The sequence below is a fragment of the Scyliorhinus canicula genome, chromosome 11, assembly GCF_902713615.1.
Source record: "Scyliorhinus canicula chromosome 11, sScyCan1.1, whole genome shotgun sequence".
NCBI lineage: Eukaryota > Metazoa > Chordata > Chondrichthyes > Carcharhiniformes > Scyliorhinidae > Scyliorhinus > Scyliorhinus canicula.
This window is the reverse complement of record NC_052156.1, coordinates 21,590,567-21,612,993: the sequence shown is the minus strand read 5'-3', so window position 1 is coordinate 21,612,993 and position 22,427 is coordinate 21,590,567. Positions and strand designations below refer to the sequence as shown.

General features: G+C 47.4%; 1 protein-coding gene across 7 annotated transcripts in view; it reads left to right on the top strand.

Moving 5' to 3' along the window:
* The window catches only part of LOC119973902 (tubulin monoglycylase TTLL3-like), a 92,477-nt gene that overhangs the window by 6,173 nt on the left and 63,877 nt on the right, over positions 1-22,427 (top strand). For 4 of the 7 annotated variants that reach the window (XR_005462418.1, XM_038812503.1, XM_038812507.1 and 1 more), the window contains exons 2-3: positions 8,070-8,216; positions 8,907-9,015. The gene's annotated coding sequence lies outside the window, so the exon portion shown is untranslated. Of the gene's footprint in view, positions 1-1,801; positions 1,886-8,069; positions 8,217-8,906; positions 9,016-22,427 lie in introns of those variants that run through there. The other 3 variants (XM_038812505.1, XM_038812504.1, XM_038812506.1) reach the window with 2 other exon arrangements.

Below are 22,427 nucleotides of genomic sequence, written 5' to 3'. Positions count from 1 at the left end.
ACCGGAGAATCACGGGAGCGGCGTAGTGCCGGATTTTGGCGCCGAAAAGCTTGCAGAATCCCGCCCCATCTCTTCAAATTAAAAAATATATATATACCAGACAAAACATACCTAGAATAATATGTACAGTATTACAATATATGTAATATGTAAACAATATGTAGAGTCATGAAAAAAAAGAAAACAATGTCCAAAATGCCATACCCTTATGAGAGAAAAAGGCCGATATTGCACTAACTCCTTAAAAGGCCATGTGCACTTAGTATTGGCACAAGCTTTGAAGTTTATTGAGGTCAAAAAGCTGTCTCAGTGGCCTTGGGTAGTTATGTTGAAGATAATTTCAGGATCAGGCAGCATTAAAGAAGATCTGCGGCGGCATGTGGCGCAGTGGTTAGCACTGGGACTGCGGTGCTGAGGACCCAGGTTTGAATCCCGGCCCTGGATCACTATCCGTGTGGAGTTTGCACATTCTCCCTGTGTCTGTGTGGGTTTCATCTCCACAACCCAAAAATGTGCAGGTTAGGTGGATTGGCCACACTAAATTGCCCCTTAATTGGAAAAAACATAATTGGGTACTCTAAATTTCTAAAAAAAAATTAAACAAGATCTGGATGAAGCAGGAAGGGAATGGCTTCCTTCATGTGAGGTGCGATTCAGTGACTGCGTTGCGCAGATCGGGGCGCGCTGGGTGAATAGAGGGCAAAATCAAGATTTGGGGCGAGCGCAAACCATTTTGCGATTCACCATGCCCACTCCCGATAGCGAGTTCACACCCAAAAATGACGAGAATATCATTAACCCTCATTTGCATTCATTCAATCTCATTAACGAGATTGAAGTCGAATGCATGGCCTCCTGGGAATTACTGACTCCCCAGCTGGAAGTCACGCGGGCTTTGTTTAGTACTCCTTTTCAAAAACGGGGACCAGGCGCAGTGGCTACTGAGGAGAAAGAGGAGGTGAATAGCATTTCTATTTTCCGGCATACAGCTCAAGGAGAATGGTGGGGTTGTGAACCCTATTAGGGGGGTTCGGTTTGGTCAGGGGCTGAAGTGTTCAGGTCAGGGGTCGTCCCTGGGCCGGCGGGTGAAGTGATTTGCGGCTGTGAGGCTTGCAAGCCATCTTTAAATGTTGTGGAAATCCATAACACGGTGGGCAGCACGGTAGCATTGTGGATAGCACAATCGCTTCACAGCTCCAGGGTCCCAGGTTTGATTCCGGCTTGGGTCACTGTCTGTGTGGAGTCTGCACATCCTCCCCGTGTGTGCGTGGGTTTCCTCCGGGTGCTCCGGTTTCCTCCCACAGTCCAAAGATGTGCAGGTTAGGTGGATTGGCCATGATAAATTGCCCTTAGAGTCCAAAATTGCCCTTAGTGTTGGGTGGGGCTACTGGGTTATGGGGATAGGGTGAAGGTGTTGACCTTGGGATGGGTGCTCTTTCCAAGAGCCAGTGCAGACTCGATGGGCTGAATGGCCTCCTTCTGCACTGTAAATTCTATCTATGTATAACAGGGCAACCACAGCTGCAGCCTGTCTATCCTACCAGGCTCTTCCAGGACACGGCCTTGCTGTGGGTTCTATCCACAAATTCAATTTCACTCCCTTTGACTGTGAGCAGCCTCTAGCTGCACAGCTGGAGGCTATTTCAAATGAGCAATTAGCCTTGGTAATTGTGTCAGCACTTCACGCTCTTCAACTCTCAACTGCCTCCACGAGGGTACAAGTGCCATGTGCCAGAGGATGATTAGTGCATTGCATGCCCAGCAACCTTTGATGTCTGAACAATGTGCCTGTACTCTAGGAGTGTCAGTACCATAGAGGAAGCTACCAACAATCAAACATTAAAGAACAGGACTTCAACACTGAGGACCTTCTTGTGACCAAAGGGTAAGTGTGTGGATGAGCAGAGGGTAGCTGATCACGTCCTCCCTAATGCTCCCGGCAAGAGGTCTGGGGTCCAGGAGTTCCGAATTGGCCGAGGTGAGTGTGCAGAGTGAAGTTTGCCAGTACAACTGTCTCGCTGGATGGCACTCTGAGATAAGGCAGGACAGTCATGGTAAGGATGGTGGGGAATAGTGGAAGTTGAGGGGCCTGGGGGTGGAAGCCTTCACTGATTGTCGGTCTCTCTCCTTCTCGAATTCCTTGCAGATATAACTATGTTTGCTGGAGTTGATCCCATGGAGGCTGCCCTCGCCTTGCTTGTGGCAGCCGAGACGGACAGACACCATAGAAGGCAACAACAACAACACAGGCTGGATGCGGCACTCCATGTGCAGGGAGCCTCCCCACACCTTGAAGACCCAACCACTCATTAAACTGAGGAGCGATCCAAAAGGGGATGCCAGCAACTGCCCAAATTGTGTAGGCATTATTGGTTATTCAATGAACTGATGGACACCCTATGCCACAGAAGACTGCATCTCAGAGGAAGAGAGTGCAGCACCTGCACGTCCTTGCAGACATGATAACCCGTGGAGGGGGAGGACACCTGCTCCCAGTAGCCATGAAGGTTACTGTCCTAAACCTCTATGGCATCGGATCGGTCCAGGACTCTGGTGGTGCATTGCAGTACCCTCCCCCCAAGGTCTCCCGCTTTGTGGTGGTCTGCTGTGCCCTCCACAATCTGGCACAGCAGCAGAGCGACATGCTGGAGGTGGAGAAGGAGCAAGAGGAGGCGGGAGGACATGCAGCCTCATCTGAGGAGAAGGATGAGAAGGTCCAGGATGGGCTGGAGGAAGGGTCTGAGTTGGAGCCGGAGGATTGAGGATAGGCAGCGGCAAGGGTGGAGAACCTCATAGTTTCCAGATTTCCCTTGGACAATGCTGTGACTGTCAGCTCAACAACCCCCACCATTTCCCTCCCTCCCCTCCACGACCACCCTGATCGCCCTTCCAAGGGTCTGTGTTACCACTCTAGGGTGATGGGCCTGAGTCGGCACTGTCAGAAGGTCACCATACAATGCAGGAGAGTAATGATAACTCACTGTGAGGAAAGCTCTGGTGTCCCTCAGTTTCCGCTAAAGTCTGACTCCTGTCTTTCTGCTGACAGCACATTCACACACATTCTCTGAATTGGGTCTGCATTGAGGAATTTTGATCGTGGACACTGTGCCCGAGAGCCGACTTACTGGTGTTGCTGGCGCCACCCTGTTCTGCCCGCTACCTTTGAGATTCACCGGTGCCAGGAGAGAGGGACTTGGAAGAAACTGAGACCACCCCAGTCTCCTAGGTGGCAGCCCCAGTTTGCCTCCAACGCTTCCTCCTCCTTCACGGTACTTTGGTGGATTCCATTGGGTGGAGGGACAGCTAGAGTGAGCTCCAGGAGTAGCACGGCTAAATGGCTCAGAGGGAAGGATCATTTTCTTTGACATGAATAACTCACTTGAGGCAGGTTATCCGGGTGGAAGCAGTGGATCCTCATCTCTCTAGTGCAGGCCGATCTCGCTGTCGGTGATTGCTCTTTCCTCTGGCCTGTTTCTCTCAGGGGGTGAGAACTCAAATCTCTGGGATTCCTCCATCCCCGCCCGCCCCATCTTAGCCCTTTCCCATTTATTATGGGCTATCTTCTGCGGGGAGAGCATTGGAAGCTACACGTTTGATGGATCAGGGGGGTCTGTAGCAGGTGGTATGTGTGGGCACCGCCTGGACATGAAGGGGTTGTGCTGGTGGGTGCCAGGAAGTTTGCAGAGCAAGCACGACGATCAGATGTGGGGAGAGTGCAAGGTGTCAGCCAGCCTATTTGGGAGGTGGGGGGAGGGGGTATTAGAAATTTGAGGGCTGGCAGGTGAAACCGATGTCAGGAGAGAGGTGGTAACTTACCCTTGCAGTTCGTTGGAGGGTGCTCTCTTCCAACATTGGACACCGATCCTCATATCATGCTGCCCATACTGAGAGCCACTGCCATAGCCTCCCAAGTAACATTGCTGACCCTGCTGCTGGTTCTCCGACTCCCTCGGGTGAAGATGGTGTCCCCCCCCCCCCCCCCCCCCCCCCCCCCCCCATCATCCACATCATCGAGAAGCCTTGTGAGGTCGTCTTCCCCAAAGCGAAGAGCAGGTCTGCGTGCTGCCATGTTTATGTTGTGACAGGGAGTGAGTGGTGAGGGAGCGTTTAAAAGCAGCTCCCCCTTGTTCACAGTGCGCTGCTGAGGCACGAGTCGGGCAAATCAAACGGCAAGGGAGCCAGTAATGTTGAGAATCTATTGGGGGCTAATTTTTGGCATTAAATGCCATTGAATACAGGCAGCGGTCTCGTCAGCGCAGCCGTCGTGAAACTTCCTGCCAAATGGGCCCAAAACCAGACTATAACTTGAGTCTGCTGAATCGCATCTGTGGTCGTTCTCATGTTTCCTTGGTTGGGATCGCATTCTTGACATAGTCACTCGCCAACAATACATTTTCCTGAAAGGAATATAGATAGCTTAAATGGATGTGCTAAAATTTGTAGATGGAGTATAATGTGGGAAGAATAGAAAAGCAGCGTACTGTTCAAATGGTGAGAGATTGCAGAACTCGGTGGTATTGAGGGATCTGGGTGTCCTTGTAGACAAGTCACAAAAGGTTGATATGGAGATATAAATGGAATGTTGCTCTTTATTGGAAGGAGAATGGAATAGCAAAATGGGGATGTTTTAATGCAGCTGTACAGGGCATTGGTGAGACCACATCTAGAATACCATGTACAGTTTAGGTCTCCTTACTTGATAAAGGTCTGGTCCATAACTTCCAAGCTCCAGGACAGTGCATCTGTGAAGTACCCCAAAGATGCGCTGGAGGACACCGCCAGAATTGGAACTATTTGCTTGTATCAGCATAGACTAGATTGGTTAAAATGCCCATTTTCATGCGGTAACGTTTATGTATTTTTATGTATAACCAGTATTATGAGTATGTGGGTTTTTTTACAAAGAAAGATATACAATTGCTCATGCCTTTTTTTCTGGCTGAATATTTACTAAATTGTAATCCCATTAAGACAATTGAAGACTGCTAGCCAGCTGACTACACAACGCGCATTCTCCATCCTCCTCTGGCGAGCGTGAAAAATTCCATCTCCTGTTCTCCTATTGACTTTTATATTTCTATTCTACAAAAGTTTCTGAAATGAGACATCAAAAACGCAATTATCTACTCTACAACGCACTTCTGGAATATACAGCCAGCAAGACTTTTTGAACCTGTTTACCGAGCAAGACGTTAAAAGGATATGCTGAAAGGCTGCCATGAACCGTGTCTCTCTGCCTCTCTCTCAAAAGTATTGTGCATGAATGTTACAGACTAATCAATCTAAGAAGAGAAATCTACTGCGAACCAAGATCTTTTAGGGATAAAATGTGGAAATCTGCTCCATACAGATAAAGCTGGGTAGATTATCGAACAAAACAGAAACAACATGCAATCACTACATCAAGACCAGCCAAAGGACAATTAACGTTCTATTTCTTTGTTTATTTTCTTCATTAACTGTAATAAATCTTTGAGTCTATCCTCACATCCTATCGTCTGTACCAGTATATGTGTGAGGCCCAAAGAATGTGTATGATGTACGAATGTTCAAAAAGTAGGGTCAATAAACTTATCTTGATATTTGATTTAAACTCAGAAAACCAGTCCGATTAATTCTTTCTAATCTGAAATTGTACATAGTGTGGCTCTTTTTATTCATTCATGGGATGTGGGCATCACTGACTAGACCAGCATTTATTGCCCAAATTGCCCTTGAGAAGATGGTAGTAAGTTGCCATCTGAACCGCTGCAGTCCATATGGTGTATGTACACCCTCTGTACTGTCAGGGAGGGAGCTTCAGTATTGTGATCCAGCGCCAGTGAAGGAACAGCGATGTATTCCCAAGTCAGGATGGTGTGTGGTTTTGAGGGGAACTTGCAGGTGGTGGTGTTCCCTTGTACCTACTGTCCTTGTCCTTCTAAATGGTACTGGTCATGGGTTTTGAAGGTGATGTTTCAAGAGCCTTGCTGAATTCCTGCAGTGCATCTTGTAGGTGTACCCATTGCTGCGACTGTGCATCAATAGCTTTGGAAGGGAGGGGGGGCGGGGAGGAGACAGACAGAGACAGACTGTACCCTCACACCTCCTGGATCGTAGGGGCTTACTAGAAATCTCACAATATAAGCCCAGGAAAATGACCAGGGGTGGAATGGAGATGGGAAACTCCTGGCACTCTTACCAGCCATGCAATATTCCATACTGGTCTCTGAGTTCACTCCTGACGGGACCTAAAAATTCAGCCTTTTAACAGGCTGTGGTCCAGCATGCAGTTCTCTTTGGCTAGAGAAGCTTCGATCCACTAATCCGGTTCTTTGGTTGATGCAACAGGTTCTGTTCCATTATCACTTTTACCTGCTGGCTTACATTGGCTCCCAGTTTGTAAAAATATATTTTATTCTAAATAATACAGAAAATTCCACAAACATATGAAATAAACTCAAATATATTACAGTTTGTCATTTTTGTTTTTATAAACTAACGAATTATAACCCCGAAGGGTCAGTATTGGGACCCTTGCTTTTCCTGATATGCATTAATGGTCTATGTGTGGTGTGCAGGGAGGAATTTCAGACTCTGCACAGACATTCTGGGAATCAAACCCGCGTACCTGGCGCTGTGAAGCAACAGTGCTAACCACTGTGGCTCAGTGTTGCACTTTGCTTTACAATGCTTCTGCTAAAGTGTTTCTGGACATTTCATTTTGTCAAATATAAGTCGTTGTTGTTAATGCTGCTCTTCAAAACTCAGCAGTCTGTACTTCTTGCTATGACATACTTAACATATTATGGTAGTAGGTGACCGTATACCTTTATTAAAAGCTCTTTTATGGTCTTTTCAAGTCATCATTGCTGCAACATCGCACAGAAAAGCATATATTTCAAACTGCTTATCGAAGCTTTGTATATAAGGCTGTTATAAACAATGAAGTTCGTATATTGGTTTTACGGAAACATTGCTTTGATTTGCATCTTTTTTAATGTCAGTTGAAGTAAATAGTACAGGGGGAAGTAAGAAAAATAAATCTGTCATCTTTTCTGTCTCCGTGCAGTTTTCTCATTTCCCATTTGGTGTGTAGGTTTGAAAACCATAGCAACCTTATTTTTATCTGAGGGTATATCTACTACATTGACTGAGGTGGCTTGACTAGTTACAACAGGGAAATAAAATGCTCCACATAATTTGTATATTCAACCATATCTCGGATGTAAATTTAGAATGAGGCCCTATTGTTTGTTGCCCACACTCCAGCACAATGCAGTAATGAAAATTATCATATAAATGCATGATTCTGTGCACACTCATTTTCTAACTGTGTCACATTTTAAAAAGATGACTGCAACTGCTTTGGTTATAATCCGTTGTTGTTCTTGGGGCCTGGCCCAAGTATGACCAGCACTGGTGAAATGTGCAATGTAATTTAAAATGCAGCTGATTGTTGATAATTCAAAGTTGTTCTTTTGCGCAAGACCGCAATTATCCACCAATTTGAATTAAGAAGCATAAAGAAAACTTCAGACTGGTAATTTAGATCTGAATGTTTTAATAATCAGATAATTTGAATGAAACAACTTTACAATAAAAGTAGATTCTGTGTAGTATAACTTGTTCTCGTTGCATTTTCTCGATGAGTTAGTGAACTGCTGAAACATACATTAACATTTGTGAAATTGTACTAAGGCTGTAAGGCAAATGTCTAGACTGCTTTTTTCCAAGTGGTAATAAATGGGTGTAGTCTTGAGTAGAGGCCTCAAAGTGTGAAATTGAAATAGAATAACAAAAGACTGAGGTTGCAACTAATGGAAACAGAATGTTCAACGCAAATTAAAAATAAGACTGAAAATAACAAGCAACAGCAATAAGGAGAGAAACTAAGAATGGAGCGATAACAGAAAGATATCAATCTTCTGCAGATTAGTCTTCAATTCTTGGTAATTCCAAGACAATCCGGGAGGTTCAACAGCTCTGTAACAAAAGGCATACCGATATAGGATATATTGTAACAAGATAGCACACAAGATTATCAGAGACAGCAAAACTGGCACGTTCAATCCTTGTTTGTTAAACAGTAGCTGCAGCCATACCTCCTGGATTCAACACACAAAATGAAAATGACTGAGAACCTGTTGGGATCAGCGATTGGAGGGACTATCTTCTAGTCAATATTTGTACTGGTTACCTGCTGAATAAACATTCTGAGCCATTTCTGAACACAGGTACAATTTATTATTTATTTTTACGTTGTTGACTTTAGTATTTCTTCTTTTTGTTCCTTCCGGAAGGGGAAAGATTAGTTCCAGCTCCAGCTTAGTATCTCAGAACTGCCATGAATTAGCTAGAAGTGGTCTCACCTAAAGTTTGGTGAGTGAATCAGTACGGTTAGTGATTTCCCCGACCTCATCTAAGACACTCCACCAATGTGAAATGTGCTTTCTACCAATGCTACCAAGAGCTGATGACACTAGCAGACAGAATGAAATGACGAAAAGGCATCGATGGGACTGAAGAAACTCGTTCACCCTGGCTGCATCAATTGTTTGCTTAATTTCCAGTTTCTTTTTATTTGAATCTTCAATATTTCATTTTTTTAAAAATTACATGCAAATAAAAACTAATTCCCATATCACAAAACGTTTTCTCCACTTTTCTTTATGTTTAAATTTTTAAATGTGAGTTTTACTTTTTTATGTGGTTCCTGCTCCTGATCAGCTAGTGAGTGTTGTGTTAAGCTGCTTCGGATAACACAGGCTGCTACTTGATGCAGTCTTAACTAAAGGCTGCTCCAGACTTTAAAATGAGTTCAACGTGTTTATTGAACTATTAAACACAGTTCTCCTATTCTGAGTGTTCATTAGTTGCATGTTTTCTGACTTTACTTAAGTAAGATAAATATCTTGTATTTGTAGGTAGTATACCAGAAGAAGATGAACGAAAATGCTGCACCCATATTGGACAACGTCACCGTGTACAGCTGAAAAAGACACACAAAACCACATGTTGTGAGAATCAAAAAAAGTGAGTTTTTTGGGGGGGGGGGGGGGGGGGGGGGGGGGGGGGGGAATTATGCGTGTTGAGAAATTTGGCAGTTCTCTGGATCTGATTGTACATACTGTACAATCAGATTTTATTAATAACTGAAAAGTAAATTCACAACTGAAAATGGTGAATCTAATTTGGCTGTCTGGTTTGATCCAGGGGCACTGTAAGGGAAGTCTATTTTCCTTGAAACTCAAAGCATGTATTCTATTGGCCATGCAGATCCTACCTGAATTGCAGCTCAGATTATTATGTATTTTGAAGGATGGTAAATGATTGGCAATGATTTCCCATCACACTCAGCCCTGCACTCTTGCACATTCTTGATCTTCATCACTCCATCATTGACAGTCATGCATTAGGCTCAAAGCTTTGGAATTCCCTCCATAAACCTCTCCACCCCTCTCTCCTTACCAACTCTCCTGACAACCTACCTGGTTGGGCAAATTTGGTCACCTGTCCTAATATCTCCTTGATGACTCTGTCACATTAATTTTGATAACTGCCTTGGCATGTTTTGCGACATCAAAGAGACAAATGCAAGTTCCTGTTGTAGTTTACATCAGGTTCCTGCTCCTGATCAGCTAGTGAGTGTTGTGTTATGCTGCTTTGGATAATACAGGCTGCTACTTGATGCAGTCTTAACTAAACGATGCTCCAGACTCTGAAATGAGTTTAACGTGTTTATTGAACTATTAACACAGTTCTCAAATGAGTTTGACTCTCTGCTAATCTAACTGTAGTAACTCAATCTAACTGTACCAACTTGCTCTCAGCCACGTGCTAGGGTGTGATGCTGCTGATCAACCTTGTCTAACTCTCTAGATGTCTGTCTGTGGAAAGAGGCAGGCAGGGTGTGAGTGTCTCATCCCTTTTATAGTGTTTATGTCATGCCCCCTTGTGGTGATGCCACCTCGGAGTGTCCTGACTGCCTATTGGTTGTGTCCTATTCTGAGTGTTCATTGGTTGCATGTTTGCATATCATGACAGTGAGTATGATGCTTGGTTGACTGTGAAGTCTTAGAGAAAAATAGGAGAGCAGTGACAGTAGCAGGCATGTCTCCAGCATATTTCATAGTTTTGTAGTTGCCATCGTCATCACCAAAATAATTCAAAGCCCAGAAATGTTGCAGGCGGGATTCTCCTTTCTGGGGACTAAGTCCCCACGCCGGCGGGAAACCCGGCGCGAACCACTCCGGCGTCAACAGCCCCCAAAAGTGCGGAATTCTCTGCACTTCTGGGGGCTAAGTGGATACTGGAGGGGTTGGCGCCACACTAGCCGGCACTGAAGGGACTGTGTGAGTCCGCGCATGTGCCAAAGGGCCGACGTGATTCCGCATATGCGTGGAACCACCGGCGTGTTTTGGTGCACGCCCAGGGGGGCCGCTGCCAACAGCCCCCAACTGGAGTGGCGTGAACCCCGTCCCCGTCCGAAAACCGGTGCCGGAGAATACGGCAGCCGGCGGCGGGGCGGGATTCGCGCTGCGCTCGGGGATTCTCCGACCCAGCCGGGGGTGGGAGAATACCTTTACAAAACTTGAGCCATATTTACAATCCAGTTTCCTTGCAGTCAGGGCGGGTAACCACTCCACAGCTACAGTATCAACTCGTATCAGAAACACTGTCAACCACATACAAACAGATGGTTGCTCATCATAATTCTCTGAACTGACTGTAAAGGAATCTGATAATGTGATTCTCCATTGAACACAAATGGTGTGTGAAATAGATCAAGCTGGCATCCTTGTTCAAGCAGCATATGTATAACTGAGAGTTTTAAATGTAGGTTCATGCAAACCACAAATTCAGGACAAAGACTCCTTTCAGATTATATGGCAGGTGTTGACAAATGACAGAACAGAAAGGTAGCACCTCCCATTTTATTCACATCCATAATCTGAAATCTGATTGACTAGCTGAGAGGCTGTCACAAGTGAAAATGGTTCTCAGTATTGTTAGATAAACCCTCACTGGGGTAAACAAAGAACAGAACCTGGCCCGTCGATACCATGCAACCCTTTTTGTACCTTTACAAAATGTGGGTCAAAAGACTTTACTTTTTACAGTGGCACAGTGGTTAGCATTGTTGCTTACGGCGCTGAGGACCTGGGTTCGAATCCTGACCCTGGGTCAATGTTCTTGTGGAGTTTGCACATTCTCCCCGTGTCTGCGTGGGTTTCGCCCCCACAACCCAAAAGATGTGCAGGATAGGTGGATTGGACACACTAAATTGCCCCTTAATTGGAAAAAATAATTGGGTACGCTAAATTTATTTTTAAAAAGACTTTATTTTTAAAAAGATTTTTTCTTTACTTTTTCAGCAAAGGTCCCTTCATGTTTAAGTTGGGATCTTGAAAACTACTTGAAAACCCTACTGGGTCCTAAGCAAAACCTCCCAGGTCCTACAGAAATGCAGCTTTCTGGTGCTACTTTATATAAGAGTGGTACACCATTGGACTAACAGGCGCTTATCCTTGACAGTGCTTCTTCGGCTGCTGTGAACCATAAAACCAGGCCTGCAGTTGTCCTGCACCTAGCACTGTGCCAGTTTCACTCCCAAGCTAACAGGAAGTGTCCTTGTCTCAATTCAGCACACCCATATAGAAACAGATGTAGTGGGGAACTTGTAGCAGGAGTCAGAATCTTGTATCTGCTCATCCCCTCATACCTAATTTTGAAAACGTATTCCTCAAATTCAGAACCTTGGTTGAAGAACCAAGATTCCGAGCACAGAACACCACTAAGCTTGAAAAGAAGAAACAAGATAATGTGAAGTAAATTTCAAAAGCCCTGGTTCTAGTCTCTCTCAAAAGTTGAATCATCATCGGGAGGCAGTGGCTTAGTGAATTTGTCATTGGACTAGTAAACCAGAAACCCAGAGTAATTTGAATTCAATTTAAAAGAAAATATGGTTTAAAAATATAAAGATGACTATGAAACCATTGTCAATTGTTGTAAAAGTAGCACAGTGGTTAGCACTGTTGCTTCACAGCGTCAGTCTGCACATTTACCAGAAACTGACCTGGACTAGCTATATAAATGCTGTAGCTACCAAAGCAGTTCAGAGGCTAGGAATTGTGTGGTGAGTAACTCAACTCCAGACCCCCCAAAGCCTGTCAACTAATTACAAGACATAGATCAGGAGTGTGATGGAATACTCTCCATTGCCTGAACGAGCGCATCTCCAACAACATTCAAGAAGCTTGATGCCATGGGGTGGCATGTGGCACAGTGTTTAGCATTGCTGCCTACGGCACTGAGGACCCAGGTTCAAATCCCGGTCCTGAGTCAGTGTCCGTGTGGAGTTTGCATATTCTCCCCGTGTTTGTGTGGGTTTCACTCCCACAATGCAAAGATGTGCAGGTTAGGTGGATTGGCCACACTAAATTGCCCCTTAATTGGAAAAGAAATAATTGGGTACTCTAAACTTATTTGAAAAACTCCACTCCATGTCTAACGTTCTCCCTTTTTACCTAATTACCCTTTCACTTTAGCTAGGTCTGCTTTCATAGCCTCCTAATTACCTTTATTCAGGTTTAAAACACTTGCCTTTGACTCACATTTCTCCTTCAAACTGAACATGAAATCCTATCACGTAATGATCGCCGTCAACTAGAGGATCCTTTACTATGAGATTATTGATTATCATGTCTCATTGCTCATTACCACCTCCAGGTTCGCAGGCTCCTTGGTTTCCTTGCGAACATGCTGTTCCAAGAAATTGTCCCAAATATGTTTTAAGACTTCCTGTTTCTTGATACCTTTGCAATCTTATTTGCCTGATCAACATGTCAATTAAACTCTCCCAGAATTACTGCAGTGCTTTCTTATATGCCCCATTGATTTCTTCACATATACCCTGTCCTACCGTGTAACTACTGTTAGTGGGCCTACAAACTACTCCCTGCTACCTCTATACTATTTCTTAACTCTGCCATAAATTGATTCTACATCTTGCGCTTTCAAGCCAAGGCCATCTCTCACTCGATACTAATAAAATCCTTAATTAACAGAGCTACCTCACTATCTATTCCCAGCTTCCTATCTTTTAAAAATGTCAAGTATGCTTCAGTATTTAAATCGTAGTCTTGGTTACCCTGAAACTATGGCTCTGGAAGTATGAAAGCAGTGAGGAGTTCCACAAATGCTAAGGGCGCGATTCTCCACCCCCCACACCGGGTGGGAGAATAGCGGGAGGGCCTCCCGACATTTTTCATGCCCTCCCGCTATTCTTCCCCCCCCCCCCCCCACGCCACGTATCGCCGCTCGTCGTTTTTTACGGCGAGCGGCGATTCTCCGAGGCCGATGGGCCGAGCAGCCGGGCCTTCGCGCCCGTTTCAACATGGCAGCAAACACACCTGCTTGCTGCCGTCGTGAAACGGGCGCCAGATGCCCGTTTGGGGCATCTGGGGGCACGATTGGCACGGCAGTACCACGGCCGTGCCAAGGGGGGCATAGGCCCGCGATCGGTGCCCAATCGTGGGCCGTGCGTCCATAACGGACGCACTCTTTTCCCTCCACCGCCCCGCAAGATCAAGCCGCCACGTCTTGCGGGGCGGCTGAGGAAAAAGACGCCAACTGCGCATGCGCCCGGAAGTGGGCGTGAAGGCTGCCGTGGGTCACGGCCTGTCATAGATTTCATAGAATTTACAGTACAGAAGGAGGTCATTCGGCCCATCGAGCCTGCACCGGCTCTTGAAAAGAGCACCCTACCCAAGGTCAACACCTCCACCCTATCCCCATAACCCAGTAACCCCACCCAACACCAAGGGCAATTTATCATGGCCAATCCACCTAACCTGCACATCTTTGTGACTGTGGGAGGAAACCGGAGCACCCGGAGGAAACCCACGCACACACGGGGAGGATGTGCAGACTCCGCACAGACAGTGACCCAAGCCGGAATCGAACCTGGGACCGTGGAGCTGTGAAGCGATTGTGCTATCCACAATGCTACCGTGCTGCCCCACGGCAGCCTTTACGATTCTCCGCGTTTGCGGAGAATCTCGCCCTAAGTCTTGGAAATAAATGTTTTATTTTTAAATTTATTCTCAATATGGACAATAAGAACTAGGAGCAGGCCATCTGGCCCTTCGAGCCTGCTCCGCCATTCAATGAGATCATGGCTGATCTTTTTTGGACTCAGTTCCACTTTCTGGCCCGTACACCATAACCCTTAATCTCTTTATTCTTTATCTTAAAAACATTTAGTGAAGGAGCCTCAACTGCTTCACTGGGCAAGGAATTCCATAGATTCACAACCCTTTGGGTGAAGAAGTTCCTCCTAAACTCAGTCCTAAATCTATTTCCCCTTATTTTGAGGCTATGCCCCCTAGTTCTGCTTTCACCCGCCAGTGGAAACAACCTGCCCGCATCTATCCTATCTATTCCCTTCATAATTTTATATGTTTCTGTAAGATCCCCCCGAATCCTTCTAAATTCCAACGAGTACAGTCCCAGTCTACTCAACCTCTCCTCGTAATCCAACCCCTTCAACTCTGGGATTAACCTGGTGAATCTCCTCTGCACACCCTCCAGCGCCAATGAGGACAGACTGCATTTATTGATCCTAGTTGCCATGAGATCATGGTGATGAGACCTCTCCTTGAACATCTGGTGCTTCCACAGCCCAAGGGCAACAGACACATGGGAACACCACCAACTGGAAGTTTCGCTCCAAGCCACTCACCATCCTGATTTGGAAATATATCGCTATTCCTTCACTGTCGCTGAGTCAAAATCCTGGCATTCCCACCTTTACAGCAGGGTGGGCATACTTACACCACATGGACTTAGAGGTTCAAGAAGGCAGCTTACCACCTCCTTCTTAATGGCAATTAGGGATGGGCAATACATGCTGGCCTAGCCAGCGACACCCATATCCTGTAAATGCATTAAAAAATGTAGTGTTAACTAGGGAAGATATTGATCCAGTAGCAATTACAGAATAGTAAGATGGGGTCAAGTAAGGCTGGTGTGGTATGGGGAGAGACACTCGGATGTGATGGCATTCGCACAATAATTGCCTGTCTTGTCCTTCTCAGTTCTATGGGCATCAGAGCTAATAAACATGGTGAATTGCTACAGTTTATCTTGCAGATTGTACATATTGCAGCCACAGTGCTGTTCAGAGTGGGGTCAAAGTTCAAATTCCATTCCAGTAGTGGTTACAGTAAAAGATGGTGCAATGAATCTTGATTTCATTACAGGAAGGAAGAAGAACTTGTACAAAAATAGTTTAACAGTAATTGAAGGGAAATCAAACAGAACATTGTGTTATTGATGGAACCATCAATTCACTAGACACTTGCTTTAAGGTATGAACAGTGGTTTTAATCTACTTACAACAGAGCCAGCCTGTTCCGTGTCAAACTCTCGATGAACTGAACGACTGGCTCTGAGCCTTGGTATTTATACAGCAGTCCAGGGGGAGGAGTCGTGGGCGGAGCCAAGGGTGGAGTCCTGTACAAACTCCTAAGCATTCCCAGCGCTACTCCCCCTAGTGGTCGGGCAACGCAACTGCGCTTACAAATGCATGGTCTCATGTATATACAATACAGTGTGAATTACGGAGTTACATTCACCACATTCACCCCCTACAAAAAAATCAAGTCCGGCAGGGGTGGTGGTTCATAAATTGAGTCTGTCCGGTGGTCGGGCTGTCCGCTGCGATCTACGGAGCACCGGGGTTGCAGCCTCTTCCGGTGGCTGGACGGGTGTTGTGGGTTGAGGTACGATGGCGGACTCCAGGGAAGATCTTGTCCGAGCTCCATACCCGTCTGGTTCGACTGGGGACTGAGGGCGCTGGGGGTTAGCCGGTGCGGGCGCGCGGAACAGGTGGAGTGAACTAGTGGGCTCGGGAGCGCGAGGGGGCGGCTGGGTTGCGCGGAACCGATGCAGTGAGCTAGTGGGCTCGGGAGCCCGAGGGGGCGGCAGGATGGGGTGTAGGGTGAGGGGTGCATCTGTAGTGATAGATCCCGGAGGGATACGGTGTCCTGACGGCCGTCGGGGAACTCGACGAAGGCGTACTGGGGGTTGGAGTGAAGCAGGCGCACCTTCTCAACAAGGGGGTCGGTTTTGTGCGCCCTGACGTGCTTCCTCAGGAGTACAAGGCCCGGTGTCTTCAGCCATGCCGGGAGTGAGACCCCCATGGTAGTGCCCCTGGAAAAAATGAAGAGCCTCTCGTGAGGGGTCTGATTGGTCGCTGTGCATAAGAGGGACCTAATAGCGTGGAGCGCGCCTGGTAGGACTTCTTGCCAATGGGAGACTTGGAGATTCCTGGACCGGAGGGTCAGTAGGACGGTCTTCCAGACCGTCACATTCTCCCTCTCCACCTGCCCGTTCCCCCTGGGGTTGTCGCTGGTAGTCCTGCTCGAAGCGATGCCCTTGTCGAGCAGGTACTGACGCAGCTCGTCGCTCATGAAGGACGAACCCCGGTCGCTGTGCACATAGCTGGGGAAACCAAACAGGGTGAAGATACTCTGCAGGGCCCTAATGACTGTGTGGGAGGTCATATTGGGGCACGGGATAGCAAATGGGAAGCGGGAGAACTCATCTATGACGTTTAAGAAGTAAACGTTCCTGTTAGTTGAGGAGAATGGCCCTTTGAAATCGATCGCGAGGCGTTCAAAGGGCCTAGAAGCCTTGACCAGGTGGGCCCTGTCTGGTCTATAGAAGTGCGGTTTGTACTCTGCACAGATCGGGCAGTCTCTGGTGACAGCTTTTACCTCCTCAGGTGAGAAAGGCAGATTTCGGGCTTTGATGTAGTGGGCGAGCCGGGTGACTCCCGGGTGGCAGAGGTCGTTGTGAATGACTTTCAGGCGGTTGATCTGCGCGCTGGCGCATGTCCCGCGGGATAGGGCATCTGGGGGCTCGTTCAGCTTCCCCAGTCGATACTTAATATCGTAGCTATAGGTGGAGAGTTCGATCCTCCACCGCAGGATTTTATCGTTTTTAATTTTGCCCCTTTACGAGTTGTCAAACATAAAGGCAACCGATCGTTGGTTGGTGATGAGGGCGAACCCCCTACCTGCGAGGTAGTGCCTCCAGTGACGAATAGCCTCCACAATGGCTTGTGGTTCTTTTTCGACTGCCGAATGTCGGAGTTCCGAAGCGGGGAGGGTACGGGAGAAAAAATGCAACTGGCCTTCCTGCCTGATTTAAGGTGGCTGCTAGAGCTACCTCTGAGGCGTCACTCTCAACCTGAAAGGGAGTGGATTCATCCACCGCCCGCATGGCTGCCTTGGCGATGTCCCCCTTGATGCAGTTGAAGGCCTGGCGCGCCTCAGCTGACAGGGGAAATAGTGTGGCCTTAAAGAGTGGGCGGGCTTTGTCCGCATAATGAGGGACCCACTGGGCGTAGTAGGAAAAGAAACCCAAGCACCGTTTGAGGGCCTTGGGACAATGAGGGAGGGGGAGTTCTAACGCATACGGTCCGGGTCTGGGCCCAGGACTCCATTTTCCACGACATAGCCGAGGATGGCTAGCTGGTTGTGCGGAAAATGCATTTCTCCTTGTTATAAGTGAGGTTTAATTTCTGAGCCGTCTGGAGAAAACAGTAGAGGTTGGCATCGTGGTCCTGCTGGTCATAGCCGCAGATGGTGACATTGTCCAGATACGGAAACGTGGCCCACAGCCCGTACTGGTCTACCATTCGGTCCATTGCTCGTTGGAACACCGAAACCACGTTAGTGACGCCGAAGGGGACCCGGAGGAAATGGAAGAGGCGGCCATCGGCCTCGAATGCCGTGTAGTGGCGGTCCTCCAGGCGGATTGGGAGCTGGTGGTATGCAGACTTCAGATCCACCGTGGAAAAGAGCCGATACCGGGCGATCTGGTTTACCATGTCTGCAATCCTGGGGAGGGGATACGCGTCAAGGAGCGTAAATCTATTTATGGTCTGACTATAGTCGACAACCATACAGAATTTTTCCCCAGTCTTTACGACTACCACCTGAGCTCTCCAGGGACTGTTGCTGGCCTCTATGATCCCCTCACTGAGAAGCCATCGGACCTCCGATCTGATGAACACCCTATCCTGCAGGCTGTACCGCCTGCTGTGAGTGGCTATGGGTCTACAGTCCTGTGTGAGATTGGCAAAGAGGGGAGGGGGGAGATTCGCAGCGTGGCGAGGCTGCAGATAGTGAGTGGGGGCAGGGGCCCTCCGAAGCTGAGGGTGAGGCTCTTACGGTTACATTGAAAATCTAGGCCTAATAAGAGTGGCGCGCAGAGTTCGGGCAAGACGTAGAGTTGAAATTTTGCATAGCTAGCGCCTCGGATTGTGAGTGTCGTGGCGGTGCGCCCCTGGATCTGGACAGAGTGGGAGCTCGAAGCGAGGGAGATAGTTTGCCGCGTGGGGAAAACGGGGAGCGAACAGCGTCTTACCAGATCTGGGTGTATGAAGCTCTCAGTACTCCCGGAGTCGAAAAGGCATGGCGTGCTGTACCCGTTGATTTGGACCTCTGTCATCGAGTTTCGCAGATACTTCGGGCGCGATTGGTCCAGAGTGACTGCGCTGAGTTGCGGGTTGTCGGCGGCTCGATCAGCTGTGCTGGAGTGGCCCCGTGATGACTGCCCTCTGAGTTCGTAGTCGTCGAGGTGAGTTTCAGAGTTTGAAGGGGATGGATCCCAAGATGGCCACCCCCATGAGTCGCACGTGGCCAGCCGCATGGAGGAGGATTGCCAAGATGGCCGCCCCCATGAGTCGCACATGTCGGGTGGGGGCGGAGTCGGCATACAGGCTGCAGCATTTCGGGGCCTGCGGGCCCGTGAATTCAGGGAACGAGTGCTTTGAGCCGTGGGAGGGTTAGAGGCTGGGGCTTTCTTCGCCAGACACACTCTGGCATAGTTTCCTTTCCGCCCGCAGCTGCTGCAGGTCGCGTTGCGGGCCGGGCAGTGTTGCCGCGAGTGCTGATTCTGGCCGCAAAAGTGGCAGGCTGGGGCAGCATTGTGGCTGGGCGGCCGCACGGCACAGGCCTGGGGGAGTCGCTGGTCGGGGGCCCATGACGGGGTCGCGGGGAACGAGGTGAAGCTGCAGAAGGAGACCTCCATAGTGGTAGCAAGTTCAACAGTCGCTTCAAGATTTAGTGCCCCCTTTTCCAGCAGCCGCTGGCACACGTAATTTGACCTAAGGCCCGCAACAAAGGCATCGCGTACAGCAAGTTCTCTATGTTCTGCCGCGGTAACCGCCTGGTAACAGTCACTAGATAAAGTTTTAAGCTCTCTAAGGAATTCTGCGAGCGATTCCGTAGGCCGCTGGCGGCGAGTAGTGAACACGTGTCGTGCATAGACTTCATTAACAGGCCTCACATACATTTTGTCGAGTAGCGCTAGGGCTTCATTATACGAACCGGCACAGTTTAGTTGAGTAGAGATTCTGTGGCTCACCCGCGCATGCAGTAGGCTCATTTTCTGCTCCTCCGTTGTTTCGGCTGTGCTTGCTTCCGCCGGGTAGGCTTTAAAACACCGCAGCCAATGAGAAAAAATTTATTTTTCTTCTGCATCCTGCGGGTCGAGTTCCAGTCGCTCAGGCTTGAGGGCTGATTCCATGATTGATCCTGACTGTTTCTTAAGTAGATTAAATTGATGGAACCATCAATTCACTAGACACGTGCTTTAAGATATGAACAGTGGTTCTAATCTACTTACAACAGAGCCAGCCTGTTCCGCGTTGAACTCGCGATGAACTGAACGACTGGCTCTGAGCATTGGTATTTATACAGCAGTCCAGGGGGAGGAGTTGTGGGCGGAGCCACGGGTGGAGCCCTGTACAAACTCCTAAGCATTCCAAGCGCTACTCCCCCTAGTGGTCGGGCAGCGCAACTGCGCTTACAAATGCATGGTCTCATGTATATACAATACAGTGTGAATTACGGAGTTACATTCACCAGTTATATATGTAGAACAGAGTGGAGGTTTGATAATATGCTGGAGAAATGCGTTCCAATTCTAGCCATCCAGTCAAAATAATAATGAGGAAGATTTTACAATTTATTCCCGACCACTAGGGGGAGTAGCGCTTGGAATGCTTAGGAGTTTGTACAGGGCTCCACCCGTGGCTCCGCCCACAACTCCTCCCCCTGGACTGCTGTATAAATACCAATGCTCAGAGCCAGTCGTTCAGTTCATCGCGAGTTCAACGCGGAACAGGCTGGCCCAATGGAAGGCTTCAGCTGACAAGAATGCGAATTGTGAACTTGTGGAGGGCCAGTGTCCGATTTAACGTCTCGAACCGGTGTGACGGTGCATCTGCAAGAAGATTATATTCCTCTGAGATGTCGGGCGGAATTTACCGACTGTTCAGGCCGGTGGCGCACCCCCACCTCGGGTTTCCCGGTGACGAGAGTTGCATTCAATGGGAAATCCCGTAGACATCGGCGGGACCAGAAAATCCCGCTGGCGGGCCGACCCTGCACCAAAAAACACATGGCGGGTTGGTCAGTAAATCTCGCCCCTGGTCAAGCGCATGAGCTGCCTCCTGTGGTGAAGGACCTAAAAGTAAATGAAAAAGGACAAAAATTATACTTGGTCTTGACTTACAAAAAGAAAGAAGAGTTAGCAAGTTAGTATTTTGAAAGGACAAGTGCAGATCCGGGAGGTTTGTGTTTTGAGAGATGGGGAAGAAGCAAAATGGAATGAAAATGGAAAAAGTCATGAATCTAAACTCAAAGTGAGCAAGGAACGCTGGAAGGAGCTGGTGGTAGTGCACATTTCTACCTTTTATCATCAGTGCATTGACTTTGTGGTTATTTATTGATAAGGAACAGATTGATTCGACACTGCAGTGCCATATGGAATATTGAAAAAAACTTGGAATTGACATACTTACTGATATTGGATGGCTGGATTAATTGTAATTATATTTTTTGAAAATGTTGAAATTCAGATTGCTGGTGCATGTGTCCATTTTTTCCTTGCAAATCTTTAGTTGCACTGTGAACGGTATTTGTGTTTGTTTTCACAGCACTTTACCATACCTGTGAAATATTTTAGTATCATTCAACTTATTTACAGTAAACTCTGCAGAATGTCAGCAACTCACAGGCAAACTTAGATCACAATCTCTGACCAAACATGGATATTAGAAGCTACTTAGTTACCTCCCCCATCTCAGCCACCTGAACTGAGCCAAAATGTTCAACAAGTCGTAACAATCTCTTCCTCTCACATAAGTATTATTAGACACAAAAAGAAAGGACATTCTTGCGAGTGTTGCACAGAGAGTCAGGATCTCTAACAATTAGCAAAGTGAATTTAAAGGAAGCAATATTTTCCTTCTTTCACCGTACAATTATTCATTTAGCTGGCACTCTCAATCTGTAGCAAACATCCTTCAACCTGGTCCAGCAACCCAGCTTCACTTACACTAACTGGTAGGAAGCCATAGGCTACTTACACCAACTAAATAAGATGGGCGACAGGGTAGCACAGTGGTTAGCCCTGTTGCTTCACAGAGCCTAGCCCTGTTGCTTCACAGCGCCAGGAACCTGGGTTCGATTCCCGGGTTGGATCACTGTCTGTGCAGAGCCTGCACGTTATTCCCGTGTCTGCGTGGGTTTCCTCCGGGTGCTCCGATTTCCTCTCACAAGTCCCGAAAGACGTGCTTGTTAGACGATTTGAGCATTCTGAATTCTCCCTCTGTACCCGAACATGTGCTGGAGTGTGGCGACTAGGGGATTTTCATAGTAACTTCATTGCAGTATTAATGTAAGCCTCCTTGTGACACTAAGAAAGATTATTATAAGACCCTTGGCCACCAATACTCCTTTGAGGAAGAAAGAGAACTAACTTATAACCGTAGGCTTCAGACTGTGCCATTGGATCTTTACATGTACTTAACCCACTGGAATAGAGCCTGAGAGCCTAAACTGACCTCTAAACTAAAAGAGAGACCAGCTTATCACTAGCAAGGTGGTAGCTAGAGATTTCCTGACTTGGCAGAAACACCTAGGTTTAAAGAGCTCTGTTATATTATGGGGAGACGGTGGCATAGTGGTATTGTCACTGACTAGTAAACCAGAGATCTAGAGTAATGCTCTGTGGACCCAGGTTCAGATCCCGCCACTGCAGATGGTGAAATTGAATTCAATAAAAATCTGGCGACCATGAAACAATTGGCAATTATCTTAAAAACCCATAATCTGCCATCCTTGCCTGGTCAGGCCTACTGTGACTCCAGATCCACAGCAACTTGGTTGACTCTTAACTACCCCCAAATGTCTGCGTGGGTTTCGCCCCCACAACCCAAAAATGTGCAGGATAGGTGGATTGGCAATGCTAAATTGCCCCTTAATTGGAAAAAATAATTGGGTAATCTAAATTTATTTTAAAAAACTACCCCCAAATGCTAGTCCAGCTTGTGATGCCCACATCCCAACAACTAATTAAAAAAA